General features: G+C 40.9%; 1 protein-coding gene across 1 annotated transcript in view; it reads left to right on the top strand.

Moving 5' to 3' along the window:
- LOC109427342 (beta-galactosidase) overlaps positions 1–14,774 on the top strand; it is a 65,357-nt gene that overhangs the window by 40,032 nt on the left and 10,551 nt on the right. The window lies entirely within an intron of this gene.

The following is a 14,774-nucleotide window of genomic DNA, read 5'->3' as shown; positions in this document are numbered from 1 at the left end:
GGGGACCAAAGGGAAAAAATGAAAATTTGTGGACCCACTTCCCCCAAAAATTCGAAGAAAAATTGAAAATTTGCAGACCTTCTTCCCCCAAGGGGGGACCAAAGGAAAAAATTCAAAAAATCGGAAATTTGCGAACACTCTTCTCCCAAGAGGGGACCAAAGTGAAAAATTCAAAAATTTGGAAATTTGCGGGCCCACTTCCCCCAAGGGGGACCAAAGGGAAAAATTCGAAGAAAAATTGAAAATTTGCGGACCTTTTTCCCCCAAGGGGAAACCAAAGGAAAAAATTCAAAAAATCGGAAATTTGCGAACCTTCTTCCCCCAATGGGGGACCAAAGGGAAATTTAAAAAAAAATTGAAAATTTGCGAACCCTCTTCTCCCAAGGGGGGACCAAAGTGAAAAATTCAAAAATTTGGAAATTTGCGGACCCACTTCCCCCAAGGGGGGACCAAAGGGAAAAATTCGAAGAAAAATTGAAAATTTGCGGACCTTCTTCCCCCAAGGGGGGACCAAAGGGAAATTAAAAAAAAAATTGAAAATTTGTGAACCCTCTTCTCCCAAGGGGGGACCAAAGTGAAAAATTCAAAAATTTGGAAATTTGCGGACCCACTTCCCCCAAGGGGGGACCAAAGGGAAAAATTCGAAGAAAAATTGAAAATTTGCGGGCCTTCTTCCCCCAAGGGAGGACCAAAGGAAAAAATTCAAAAAATCGGAAATTTGCGAACCTTCTTCCCCCAAGAGGGGACCAAAGTGAAAAATTCAAAAATTTGGAAATTTGCGGACCCACTTCCCCCAAGGGGGGACCAAAGGGAAAAATTCGAAGAAAAATTGAAAATTTGCGGACCTTTTTCCCCCAAGGGGAAACCAAAGGAAAAAATTCAAAAAATCGGAAATTTGCGAACCCTCTTCTCCCAAGAGGGGACCAAAGGAAAAAATTCAAAAAATCGGAAATTTGCGAACCTTCTTCCCCCAATGGGGGACCAAAGGGAAATTTAAAAAAAAAAAAATTGAAAATTTGTGAACCCTCTTCTCCCAAGGGGGGACCAAAGTGAAAAATTCAAAAATTTGGAAATTTGCGGACCCACTTCCCCCAAGGGGGGACCAAAGGAAAAAATTCGAAATTTGCGGACCTTCTTCCCCCAAGGGGGGACCAAAGGGAAATTAAAAAAAAAATTGAAAATTTGTGAACCCTCTTCTCCCAAGGGGGGACCAAAGTGAAAAATTCAAAAATTTGGAAATTTGCGGACCCACTTCCCCCAAGGGGGGACCAAAGGGAAAAATTCGAAGAAAAATTGAAAATTTGCGGGCCTTCTTCCCCTAAGGGAGGACCAAAGGAAAAAATTCAAAAAATCGGAAATTTGCGAACCCTCTTCCCCCAAGAGGGGACCAAAGTGAAAAATTCAAAAATTTGGAAATTTGCGGACCCACTTCCCCCAAGGGGGGACCAAAGGGAAAAATTCGAAGAAAAATTGAAAATTTGCGGGCCTTCTTCCCCCAAGGGGGGACCAAAGGAAAAAATTCAAAAAATCGGAAATTTGCGAACCCTCTTCTCCCAAGAGGGGACCAAAGTGAAAAATTCAAAAATTTGGAAATTTGCGGACCCACTTCCCCCAAGGGGGGACCGAAGGGAAAAATTCGAAGAAAAATTGAAAATTTGCGGACCTTCTTCCCCCAAGGGGGGACCAAAGGAAAAAATTCAAAAAATCGGAAATTTGCGAACCTTCTTCCCCCAATGGGGGACCAAAGGGAAATTTAAAAAAAAAAAATTGAAAATTTGTGAACCCTCTTCTCCCAAGGGGGGACCAAAGTGAAAAATTCAAAAATTTGGAAATTTGCGGACCCACTTCCCCCAAGGGGGGACCAAAGGAAAAAATTCGAAATTTGCGGACCTTCTTCCCCCAAGGGGGGACCAAAGGAAATAATTCAAAAAATCGGAAATTTTCGGACATTCTTCCCCCAATGGGGGACCAAAGGGAAATTTAAAAAAAAATTGAAAATTTGCGAACCCTCTTCTCCCAAGAGGGGACCAAAGTGAAAAATTCAAAAATTTGGAAATTTGCGGACCCACTTCCCCCAAGGGGGACCAAAGGGAAAAATTCGAAGAAAAATTGAAAATTTGCGGACCTTCTTCCCCCAAGGGGGGACCAAAGGAAAAAATTCAAGAAATCGGAAATTTGCGGACATTCTTCCCCCAATGGGGGACCAAAGGGAAATTTAAAAAAAAAATGAAAATTTGCGAACCCTTTTCTCCCAAGGGGGGACCAAAGTGAAAAATTCAAAAATTTGGAAATTTGGGGACCCACTTCCCCCAAAAAATTCAAAAAATCGGAAATTTGCGGACATTCTTCCCCCAATGGGGGACCAAAGGAAAATTAAAAAAAAAATTGAAAATTTGCGAACCCTCTTCTCCCAAGGGGGGACCAAAGTGAAAAATTCAAAAATTTGGAAATTTGCGGACCCACTTCCCCCAAGGGGGGACCAAAGGGAAAAATTCGAAGAAAAATTGAAAATTTGCGGACCTTCTTCCCCCAAGGGGGGACCAAAGGAAAAAATTCAAAAAATCGGAAATTTGCAGACCTTTTTCCCCCAATGGGGGACCAAAGGGAAATTAATAAAAAAAAATTGAAAATTTGCGAACCCTCTTCTCCCAAGGGGGGACCAAAGTGAAAAATTCAAAAATTTGGAAATTTGCGGACCCACTTCCCCCAAGGGGGGACCAAAGGGAAAAATTCGAAGAAAAATTGAAAATTTGCGGACCTTCTTCCCCCAAGGGGGGACCAAAGGAAAAAATTCAAAAAATCGGAAATTTGCGAACCTTCTTCCCCCAATGGGGGACCAAAGGGAAATTAAAAATAAAATTGAAAATTTGCGAACCCTCTTCTCCCAAGGGGGGACCAAAGTGAAAAATTCAAAAATTTGGAAATATGCGGACCCACTTCCCCCAAGGGGGGACCAAAGGGAAAAATTCGAAGAAAAATTGAAAATTTGCGGACCTTCTTCCCCCAAGGGGGGACCAAAGAAAAAAATTCAAAAAATCGGAAATTTGCGGACCTTCTTCCCCCAATGGGGGACCAAAGGGAAATTTAAAAAAAAATTGAAAATTTGCGAACCCTCTTCTCCCAAGGGGGGACCAAAGTGAAAAATTCAAAAATTTGGAAATTTGCGGACCCACTTCCCCCAAGGGGGGACCAAAGGGAAAAATTCGAAGAAAAATTGAAAATTTGCGGACCTTGTTCCCCCAAGGGGGGACCAAAGGAAAAAATTCAAAAAATCGGAAATTTGCGGACATTCTTCCCCCAATGGGGGACCAAAGGGAAATTTAAAAAAAAAATTGAAAATTTGCGAACCCTTTTCTCCCAAGGGGGGACCAAAGTGAAAAATTCAAAAATTTGGAAATTTGGGGACCCACTTCCCCCAAAAAATTCAAAAAATCGGAAATTTGCGGACATTCTTCCCCCAATGGGGGACCAAAGGGAAATTAAAAAATTTGCGAACCCTCTTCTCCCAAGGGGGGACCAAAGTGAAAAATTCAAAAATTTGGAAATTTGCGGACCCACTTCCCCCAAGGGGGGACCAAAGGAAAAAATTCGAAGAAAAATTGAAAATTTGCGGACCTTCTTCCCCCAAGGGGGGACCAAAGGAAAAAATTCAAAAAATCGGAAATTTGCGGACCTTCTTCCCCCAATGGGGGACCAAAGGGAAATTTAAAAAAAAAAATTGAAAATTTGCGAACCCTCTTCTCCCAAGGGGGGACCAAAGTGAAAAATTCAAAAATTTGGAAATTTGCGGACCCACTTCCCCCAAGGGGGGACCAAAGGAAAAAATTCGAAGAAAAATTGAAAATTTGCGGACCTTCTTCCCCCAAGGGGGGACCAAAGGAAAAAATTCAAAAAATCGGAAATTTGCGGACCTTCTTCCCCCAATGGGGGACCAAAGGGAAATTTTCAAAAAAATTGAAAATTTGTGAACCCTCTTCTCCCAAGGGGGGACCAAAGTGAAAAATTCAAAAATTTGGAAATTTGCGGACCCACTTCCCCCAAGGGGGGACCAAAGGAAAAAATTCAAAAAATCGGAAATTTGCGAACCCTCTTCTCCCAAGAGGGGACCAAAGTGAAAAATTCAAAAATTTGGAAATTTGCGGACCCACTTCCCCCAAGGGGGGACCAAAGGGAAAAATTCGAAGAAAAATTGAAAATTTGCGGACCTTCTTCCCCCAAGGGGGGACCAAAGGAAAAAATTCAAAAAATCGGAAATTTGCGAACCTTCTTCCCCCAATGGGGGACCAAAGGGAAATTTAAAAAAAAAATGAAAATTTGCGAACCCTCTTCTCCCAAGGGGGGACCAAAGTGAAAAATTCAAAAATTTGGAAATTTGCGGACCCACTTCCCCCAAGGGGGGACCAAAGGGAAAAATTCGAAGAAAAATTGAAAATTTGCGGACCTTCTTCCCCCAAGGGGGGACCAAAGGGAAATTAAAAAAAAAATGAAAATTTGTGAACCCTCTTCTCCCAAGGGGGGACCAAAGTGAAAAATTCAAAAATTTGGAAATTTGCGGACCCACTTCCCCCAAGGGGGGACCAAAGGGAAAAATTCGAAGAAAAATTGAAAATTTGCGGACCTTCTTCCCCCAAGGGGGGACCAAAGGAAAAAATTCAAAAAATCGGAAATTTGCGGACCTTCTTCCCCCAATGGGGGACCAAAGGGAAATTAAAAAAAAAAAAATTAAAATTTGTGAACCCTCTTCTCCCAAGGGGGGACCAAAGTGAAAAATTCAAAAATTTGGAAATTTGCGGACCCACTTCCCCCAAGGGGGGACCAAAGGGAAAAATTCAAAAATTTGGAAATTTGCGGACCCACTTCCCCCAAGAGGGGACCAAAGGGAAAAATTCGAAGAAAAATTGAAAATTTGCGGACCTTCTTCCCCCAAGGGGGGACCAAAGGAAAAAATTCAAAAAATCGGAAATTTGCGGACATTCTTCCCCCAATGGGGGACCAAAGGGAAATTTAAAAAACATTGAAAATTTGCGAACCCTCTTCTCCCAAGGGGGGACCAAAGTGAAAAATTCAAAAATTTGGAAATTTGCGGACCCACTTCCCCCAAGGGGGGACCAAAGGGAAAAATTCGTAGAAAAATTGAATATTTGCGGACCTTCTTCCCCCAAGGGGGGACCAAAGGAAAAAATTCAAAAAATCGGAAATTTGCGAACCTTCTTCCCCCAATGGGGGACCAAAGGGAAATTAAAAAAAAAAATTGAAAATTTGCGAACCCTCTTCTCCCAAGGGGGGACCAAAGTGAAAAATTCAAAAATTTGGAAATTTGCGGACCCACTTCCCCCAAGGGGGGACCAAAGGGAAAAATTCGAAGAAAAATTGAAAATTTGCGGACCTTCTTCCCCCAAGGGGGGACCAAAGGAAAAAATTCAAAAAATCGGAAATTTGCGGACCTTCTTCCCCCAATGGGGGACCAAAGGGAAATTTAAAAAAAAATTGAAAATTTGCGAACCCTCTTCTCCCAAGGGGGGACCAAAGTGAAAAATTCAAAAATTTGGAAATTTGCGGACCCACTTCCCCCAAAGGGGGATGTAAATGTAAATTTTTGGATCAATTTTTTCAAGGGGGCCACAGGGACCCATTTCCCCCAAAGAAAACAATTAAAAAAAATTTGCGGACCAACTTCCCCCAAGAGGGAACCAAAAGAAAAAATCAAAAATTTGAAAAATTTGCAAACTTTCTTTCTCCGAGGAAGGACCAGGGAAAACTTCAAAAATTTGAAAATTTGCGAACCCCCTTCCCCCAAGGGGGGGCTAATGGGAAAAATTCAAAAAATTGAAAATTTGCGGACCCTCTTCCACCAAAGGGGGACTAAAGGGAAAAATTTGAAAATTTGCAGACCCTCTTCTCCCAAGGGGGGACCAAAGAGAAAAATTCAAAAAATTAAAAATTAGCGGACCCTCTTCCACCAAGGGGGGACCAAAGAGAAAAATTCAAAATAATTTGAAAATTTGTGGACCTTCTTCCCCCAAGGGGGGACCAAAGGGAAAAATTCAAAAAATTGAAAATTTGCCGACTCTTCCCCCAAGAGGGAACCAAAGAGAAAAAATTGAAAATTAGCGACTAAAGGGAAAAATTTGAAAAATTGAGGACCCCCTTCCCCCAAGGACCAAAGGGAAAAGTTGGAAAATTTGCGGACCCCATACCTCCAAGGGTGGACCAAAGGGAAAACTTCAAAAATTTGAAAATTTGCGGGCCCTTTCCCTACAAAGGGAAAATTCAAAATAATTTGAAAATTTGTAGACCTTCCCCCAAGGGGGACTTCAGGGAAAAAATCAAAAATTGGAAAAATTACCGATCCCCTTCCCCCAAGGGGCGACCAAAGGGAAAAGTTTGAAAATTTGCAGACCCTTCTCCCAAGGGGGGACCAAAGAGAAAAATTCAAAAAATTGAAAATTAGCGGACCTTCTTCCCCAAGGGGGAACTAAGGGGAAAAGTTTGAAAATTTGCGGACCCTCTTCCCCCAAGGGGGGACCAAAGAGAAAAATTCAAAAATATGAAAATTTGCGGACCCCCTTCCCCCAAGGTGCTGTCCATTAATTATGTAAGGGTTTATAGGGGGAAGGGGGGTTTGAGAAATCGAAAACAAACAAAAATGTTTCGGGTTCTCATACAAAAAATATTACAAGGGGGGTGGGGCTGTCGAAAAATCGTAATTTTTTTCTTACATAATTAATGGACAACCCCCAAAGAGGGTCCAAAGGGAAAACTTCAAAAATTTAAAAATTTGTGGGCCCCCTTCCCTACAAGGGGGGACCAAAGGGAAAAATTCGCAGAAAAATTGAAAATTTGCGGACCTTCTTCCCCCAAGGGGGGACCAAAGGGAAATTTAAAAAAAATTGAAAATTTGCGAACCCTCTTCTCCCAAGGGGGGACCAAAGTGAAAAATTCAAAAATTTGGAAATTTGCGGACCCACTTCCCCCAAAGGGAAAAATTCAAAAAATCGGAAATTTGCGGACCTTCTTCCCCCAATGGGGGACCAAAGGGAAATTTAAAAAAAAATTTGAAAATTTGCGAACCCTCTTCTCCCAAGGGGGGACCAAAGTGAAAAATTCAAAAATTTGGAAATTTGCGGACCCACTTCCCCCAAGGGGGGACCAAAGGGAAAAAATAAAAAAATGAAAATTTGTGGACCCACTTCCCCCAAGGGGGAACCAAAGGGAGAAATTCAAAAAAATGATAAATTGCAGACCCACTTCCTCCAAGGGGGCCAAAGGCAAAAATTCAAAAAATTAAAATTTGCGGACCCATTTTCCCCAAAGGGGAAAAAAATTGCGGACCCACTTCCTCCAAGGGGGGGACCAAAGGGAAAAATTCAAAAAGTTCACAATTTTCGGATCCATTTTCCCCAAGAGGGGACCAAAGGGAAAAATTAAAAAAAAATGTAAATTTTTGGATCCATTTTTTCCAAGGGGGGACCCATTTCCCCCAAAGAAAAAAATTTAAAAAAAAATTGCGGACCAACTTCCCCCAAGAGGGAACCAAAGAGAAAAAATTGAAAATTAGCGACTAAAGGGAAAAATTTGAAAAATTGAGGACCCCCTTCCCCCAAGGACCAAAGGGAAAAGTTGGAAAATTTGCGGACCCCATACCTCCAAGGGTGGACCAAAGGGAAAACTTCAAAAATTTGAAAATTTGCGGGCCCCTTCCCGGGTAGAGGTAAAATACTGACGATCAAAACATGATATTGGTTTGATTGATATAAGAGATAAAAGATCTGAAAATAATATCTGAAAAATGTTCCTTGAACATCTGAACAATATCAAAATTTGATATTTCAAGATCATACGAATAGCTCGTTGCTATTGGTTAGATCTTACAAAATCTAAATATGATTTGATGATGATGTTCCGGGAGTAAATTTTTGATTTTATTTTTAGATCTTTTATCTCTTATGTCAATCAAACCCATATCACTTTTTGATCTCCATATCAAAATATGCTATTATTGTGCTCTTTTCCTCTACTCGGGTTCCCTACAAAGGGAAAAATTCAAAATAATTTGAAAATTTGTAGACCTTCCCCCAAGGGGGGATTAAAGGGAAAAAATCAAAAATTGGAAAAATTGCCGATCCCCTTCCCCCAAGGGGGGACCAAAGGGAAAAGTTTGAAAATTTGCGGACCCTTCTCCCAAGGGGGGACCAAAGAGAAAAATTCAAAAAATTGAAAATTATCGGACCTTCTTCCCCAAGGGGAAAAGTTTGAAAATTTGCGGACCCCCTCCCCCAAGGTGCTGTCCATTAATTATGTAAAGGTTTATAGGGGGAAGGGGGGTTTGAGAAATCGAAAACAAACAAAAATGCTTCGGGTTCTCATACAAAAAATATTACAAGGGGGGTGGGGCTGTCGAAAAATCGTAATTTTTTTTCTTACGTAATTAATGGACAGCCCCCAAAGGGGGTCCAAAGGGAAAACTTCAAAAATTTAAAAATTTGTGGGCCCCCTTCCCTACAAGGGGGGACCAAAGGGAAAAATTCGAAGAAAAGGCGGTAGCTGGTGGAACGCTTACTATTAGAGTGTACTCATGTATGGTCATTCCCCTTCTTGAAGTCATCCCTAACGGGCGTACCGCGAAGGTAAGGAAAAGAGAGAATGAGTTTTTAGTGGGTTGATCCCCACATAACCCGAGAAACCACCTCTGGGTCAAATCAGAACTTCAGAAATTATTCATCTGATTCCTTTTGTCTCGATTTCATCGAAAATCGACGGTGCTCTAGAGCAACCATGAGAAGTAGAGGGATAATAACAATTGAATTCAAAAGCACGCATCGTGCGTCATTGTTCAAAATATTTTCTTGGTTTTTTCTAGGTCTATAAACAATGCGTCTGACGAAAATATTCCAATAACTCGCTTTCTTATATACCATACAGTCTGCAAACATATTTACATATAGACACACGTTCAAACCCAGAGACAAATTTCAATTCCCACGGTTAGCTATCTAGTTTAGCACGTTTTGTTTTCCTTCTTTTGATAACGAAACACTGCCGCTTCGGTCATCAGGAAATCTATCAAGAAACGTCTGAAAATGTGCTACACATTTTTCATGGATTTGTGTACACGGAACTACAAATCAACCCAAATTTAAGTTGTTTTGACGCAATCCCGGTCTTCCGTGGAATAACTCAAATTTGCGTCAAACAGCGAAAGTGATGAGTGAGTAGTTCTCGTTTGAGAGCGGCAAAAAAAATAACCCACTGGTAAGTTATTTTCACCCAACGGAGGCCTCAAATGACGCAAATTTGGGTTAACTCAAGAAAACCCAAATTTGGCTTCTTCCACGGAAGAGCAGCGGATGCGTCGGTGCTTCTCTCTTTGTTTTCGACAACATTGCGGTGGGGCGAGGGAGAAAACAACCCAACTTTGAGTTAAAACTTAAAGCAGTTTAGCCAAATTTGAGTTTTTAAAACTTATTCTTTGAGTTTTAATATTTTTCCGTGTACAACTTACTGCCTACACTGAGAGAAATTTCCATTTAGATGTTATGTGTCAGCCTATATAGATTTTTGCAATTAGATTTTACAAATATACCATATATGCTAGACACATACATGAGGATGAACTCTTGGGTTATTGAAAATATGTGTGGCTCTTTTGAATATCATATATCCACGATTATATATCTCATATTGTGGGTCCGTTACGATTTATTCGTTTGATTTAATGTTTTTTTAATTATTTATTGTTCCGTATTTCATGTACATAATCATACATAATACATAATCAATGTAATCAAAAATTGTTGTGTTTTTCAAAATTTATTTATTTCTGGCTTGATAGGGTATTGGTTCCCTTCTTAAGCATGTGGCTCCCATTTTCATCCTACGAAAAACAAAGGATTGAAGCGCTGTTTGTTTTGTTTCTTATTTTTGTATTTTTTGTTAGAAGTGAGCACCCATGAAAACAAAAAGAACGGAATCAATCGGTGCCGTAATCGCTTGTTTTCGAATAGGATGAATATGGGAGCGTGAGATTAATGATGGAACACATACCCTACATATTATCAATCACATAGAACACATCAATGAAAAGCATGGTGGTAAAAATCCACAGCGCACTGCCTCCACTGCGCTGCGGAGAGCGTTTTGTCCGATTTGTCCACATCACTACTGTACTACGTTCGCTGACTTCCGCCGTATCGATTAGCTGCGAGGTGCCACCTGGATGATTTCACACCTGCTCGCTACACGGAACCGCCAAACTACCCAAAATTGAGTTCTTTTGACTCAACCCCATAGCCCAATAAGCCAAATTTGAGTAAATCGATTAAACTCACACTAGGTAAATTGCCTTCACCTCCAGCAAAAACATTTACTTAAGAGTAGGTAAATTCAACCCAAGACCCCCCGTCATTCAACCCAAATTTGAGTAAACCTGCATTTACCCAAAATTGGCTTATTGGGCTCAAGGACCCTCGTTGGGTAGATGCATCTCTGTTTGTTTTTGACAACATCGGTGAGGAAAAGAGGGAAAACAACCTAATTTTGGGTAACTAGTTTATTCGATATACAGTAGACGTTCGGTCGGTGCAAACGGTTTAACTGCAATGCTTTTTAACTGCAAGTCCGGTAAGTGCAACAAATTTGCAGTTATCGCACCGCCAAACGTCAAAATGGTGCGCCATGTTAGCCCTAATGAACAGTCGAATGAATTTTTCGTTCATTTTACGTCAATTGACGGCTTGTTGACACTGTCAGGCGTTGCAGTTATCGAATTTTCGTTCGCTAAGTGAAACGTAAACATGTTGCAGTTATCGAACGTCTACTGTACTCAGCTTTGAGTAAAATCGACCCAAAAATTATTTAGTTTGATTTCTCCGTGTATAGTTTTGATCTCGGTTTCAATGGTGTTTCCAGTGAAATTCTCTATTCGTTTTCGTTTTTGCGCCGGTGCTACACCGCTTCGTGCTACACTTTTCGCTGAGGCTGCGGCCAGAGTGGACGCGTCACGCGGCGCGACGCGGTGCGACGCGTTTTTGACGCGGTTTCCAACGCGGCTTGATAGCCAGAGTGAACGCGGTGCAACGCGTCTGTTCGTAAAGTAAACTGAAAAGTTTTCATAATTTCCGTCACCTTTGCACATGAGTACATGTTATCTGATGAAAAATTTCCAAGAGATATGTGATTATTGTGCTCAACCTAAAATTAAAAATAAATCATTTATCTAAATTTTTACCCTCAAATACTATTTACTTCAGATGATTCAGAAGAGATATACATTTGGGACAATGGTGATTCCCTTACCTCAAATCTACCCGTCCTACAGGTAGAAATTTTGAAATTTTATGAACAACTGAGCTTGTAGTCAGAGTTACCACAGGGTTGTATACGTAAAAAATGGCGCCCCTTGGTTTATTTTTAAACAGCAAGGCAATGGAACAAGTTTGTTAACTCAAAAATAGTGTATTTTTATTTTGAAACTATTTTTTAAGCTAACACCCTAGTAGAATACTTTGAGATAGTAAAATAAACGAGAGGGTATCAACCCTTTTTGTGCATGAAACATGGGTAGGGCTAATGTGAAAGCGCTGCTTGTAATGGGTGTAGAATGACAGAGATTTTGATTATTTCCATTAAGTCTATAGTCATAAATTTGAAGAAATTACTGATTTTGTTTCGCATAATAGGTGAAAAGTGAGGTTACGAGACGCCACCGTATAATAAACATGTGGTATTATTCATGTTAATATTTTTTTATATTCACATTTGAATACATTTGAAAAACAATTTCGTAAAATTAACGTCATGGTTTGGTAAAAACGGACGAAATCCACACAAAAATACAAAATTCTCCGCGCGAACCGCGTGACTTCCGCATCAAAAACAGTGCATGCACTGTTTTGTCGTGCGTCGCGCGGCTAAACGCTTTCCGCTTCGCATCGTTCCGCGCGCACTCTGGCATGTTATGATTGTTTTCCTTGTATTCCAATGAACGGAGTTCTGCCGCGCGTCGACGCACGACCTGTCAAATGCCGCATTGCAGCGCGCCGCGCCGCGTGACGCGTCCACTCTGGCCGGCACCTAAACGAACATTTTCGGTGCAGTTGCATTGGTGTGCGTATATAAACACCAAAATATTGACAACTTCGCAAACGCTGATTGGTGGACACGGTGTGCACCTGCTACACTCCCGATTTTTTGAGTGCTACACTATCATGCGCGGTGCAGAAAAAGTGCTGCACCGGTGTAGCACGAAAATCAAAAACGAACACTTTCGGTGCAAAAGTGCTACACCGGTGTAGCACCACCGCAAAAACGAAAACGACATAAGATTTAGGTTAAGATTTTGCAAATCCGAAGAGCTACAGTGTCGGACAAAATAATAGGACCACCGGTCCTATTTCATACAAAATGCCCAAGTTTGACCATATGGTACAGTAGACGTTCGATAACTGCAACATGTTTACGTTTCACTTAGCGAACGAAAATTCGATAACTGCAACGCCTGACAGTGTCAACAAGCCGTCAATTGACGTAAAATGAACGAAAAATTCATTCGACTGTTCATTAGGGCTAACATGGCGCACCATTTTGACGTTTGGCGGTGCGATAACTGCAAATTTGTTGCACTTACCGGACTTGCAGTTAAAAAGCATTGCAGTTAAACCGTTTGCACCGACCGAACGTCTACTGTACTCGGTTTCTAGTAAACCGATTTGGCTGAAATTTTGACAGCCGACATGAAATTACGGGAATTTTGATTTGTATTAAATTGATTAAGTTCTGTTCACTACTTTCGAAGTTACAGGTATACGGTGCGACAAAATTCTAACACAAAATTTTTATGATGGTTATTTGTGGTTAATTAAATAAAAATGTCCCCAAGTTTAAATGGCATCCTTAATTTTAGTACTTGTTTATCAATCATCAAGTATCAGATACGCACATACAGTAGACGTTCGATAACTGCAACATGTTTACGTTTCACTTAGCGAACGAAAATTCGATAACTGCAACGCCTGACAGTGTCAACAAGCCGTCAATTGACGTAAAATGAACGAAAAATTCATTCGACTGTTCATTAGGGCTAACATGGCGCACCATTTTGACGTTTGGCGGTGCGATAACTGCAAATTTGTTGCACTTACCGGACTTGCAGTTAAAAAGCATTGCAGTTAAACCGTTTGCACCGACCGAACGTCTACTGTATATCCTTTGGTAATGGCAATCTGAAAGTGGTCCTATTATTTTGTCGTTTCGTATATCCATAACTTTTGATGTAGTGAACAGAACTCAATCAATTAAATACAAATCAAAGTTCACGTAATTCCATGGCGACTGTCAAAATTTCAGCCAAATCGGTTCACCAGAGACCGAGTATCACATCGTCAAACTTGGCCATTTTGTATGAAAACGGGTGGTGGTCTTATTATTTTTTCCGACACTGTATATGCGTGGTGGCGGTTCCAACCGAATACAGGATCAATAGTGCTGTACAGCCGTTACACAGTCTGCAGGGGATGTTTCGCCTATGTCCATCCGCTTTCAGCTTTGTCTATAATAGAAAGATTAGCATTGATAGCTTTTTATTTCAGTTATTCAATAGCATTTTAACTTACCATTCTCTGAAGACATGAAACTTTGCTTTGAATACCGCGCCACGTTTTCAGTTCGTTTGATCTTTTGTCTGATAAAATCAAAACAAAGTTCATTCTCAACAGAAATTCATCCCAGTTCTGGACGAACATTTGAAAAGGGCCTATCTGCTTTTTGTAAACAAACATGTTTTTGTCTCTGTAGGGCCCATCTGCATCCACCCACGCACATCAACACCCTTAACAGATAGCTTGAAGAACACTCTTTCTGATAAGGGTGTTGTCGTGCGTGGGTGGATGCAGATGGGCCCTACAGAGACAAAAACATCTTTGTTTACGCAAAGCAGATAGGCCCTTTTCAAATGTTCGTCCAGAGTTGCTCACACAATCAATTTAATGGAACTGCTTTTCAATATTATGTGTGGGTTATATTAAGGGTATAGGGTTTGGGTACTAGTAGTGGACCCCCTAAGCCATCGAAATTTACTTCTGCGGCTTTTTAGCTATGTTAAGGCAGTGGATTGCTCCAAAGTCAATTTTTTTAACAAGTTTCACGTCCCCTCTTTATGTTAAAACCGTCAAACATATAACATTAATGAATTATTCCAGTGAAATATGCATTTGAAAATACGCATCGATGTTGCCTATAATAGACACCACCGGGGTCCATTATAGGATTATTTACAAATATCTTGGCGCCTATAGTGGACCCCCCATTTGATTTCCATGTCAGCTGTCATGCCGCCGACGGTGCCTATAGTGGACCCTCCCTGAGTGTGCGTATAGTGGACCCTTTTGAGTGTTTACATTCATTAAATAGTTAAAATAACCGATTTTTGCGGCCACCGGGTTATTTGTTTGCTAGGAACTGCTGTGTTGCAATGTAATTGATGTTCCTCCGGTGGAAGTTGCCTGGAAACAGTTTATTTGGGCATTTATACAGTAGACGTTCGGTCGGTGCAAACGGTTTAACTGCAATGCTTTTTAACTGCAAGTCCGGTAAGTGCAACAAATTTGCAGTTATCGCACCGCCAAACGTCAAAATGGTGAGCCATGTTAGCCCTAATGAACAGTCGAATGAATTTTTCGTTCATTTTACGTCAATTGACGGCTTGTTGACACTGTCAGGCGTTGCAGTTATCGAATTTTCGTTCGCTAAGTGAAACGTAAACATGTTGCAGTTATCGA

The sequence above is a fragment of the Aedes albopictus genome, chromosome 1 (genome assembly GCF_035046485.1).
Source record: "Aedes albopictus strain Foshan chromosome 1, AalbF5, whole genome shotgun sequence".
Taxonomy (NCBI): domain Eukaryota; kingdom Metazoa; phylum Arthropoda; class Insecta; order Diptera; family Culicidae; genus Aedes; species Aedes albopictus.
This window is presented reverse-complemented; position numbering and strand designations above follow the sequence as displayed.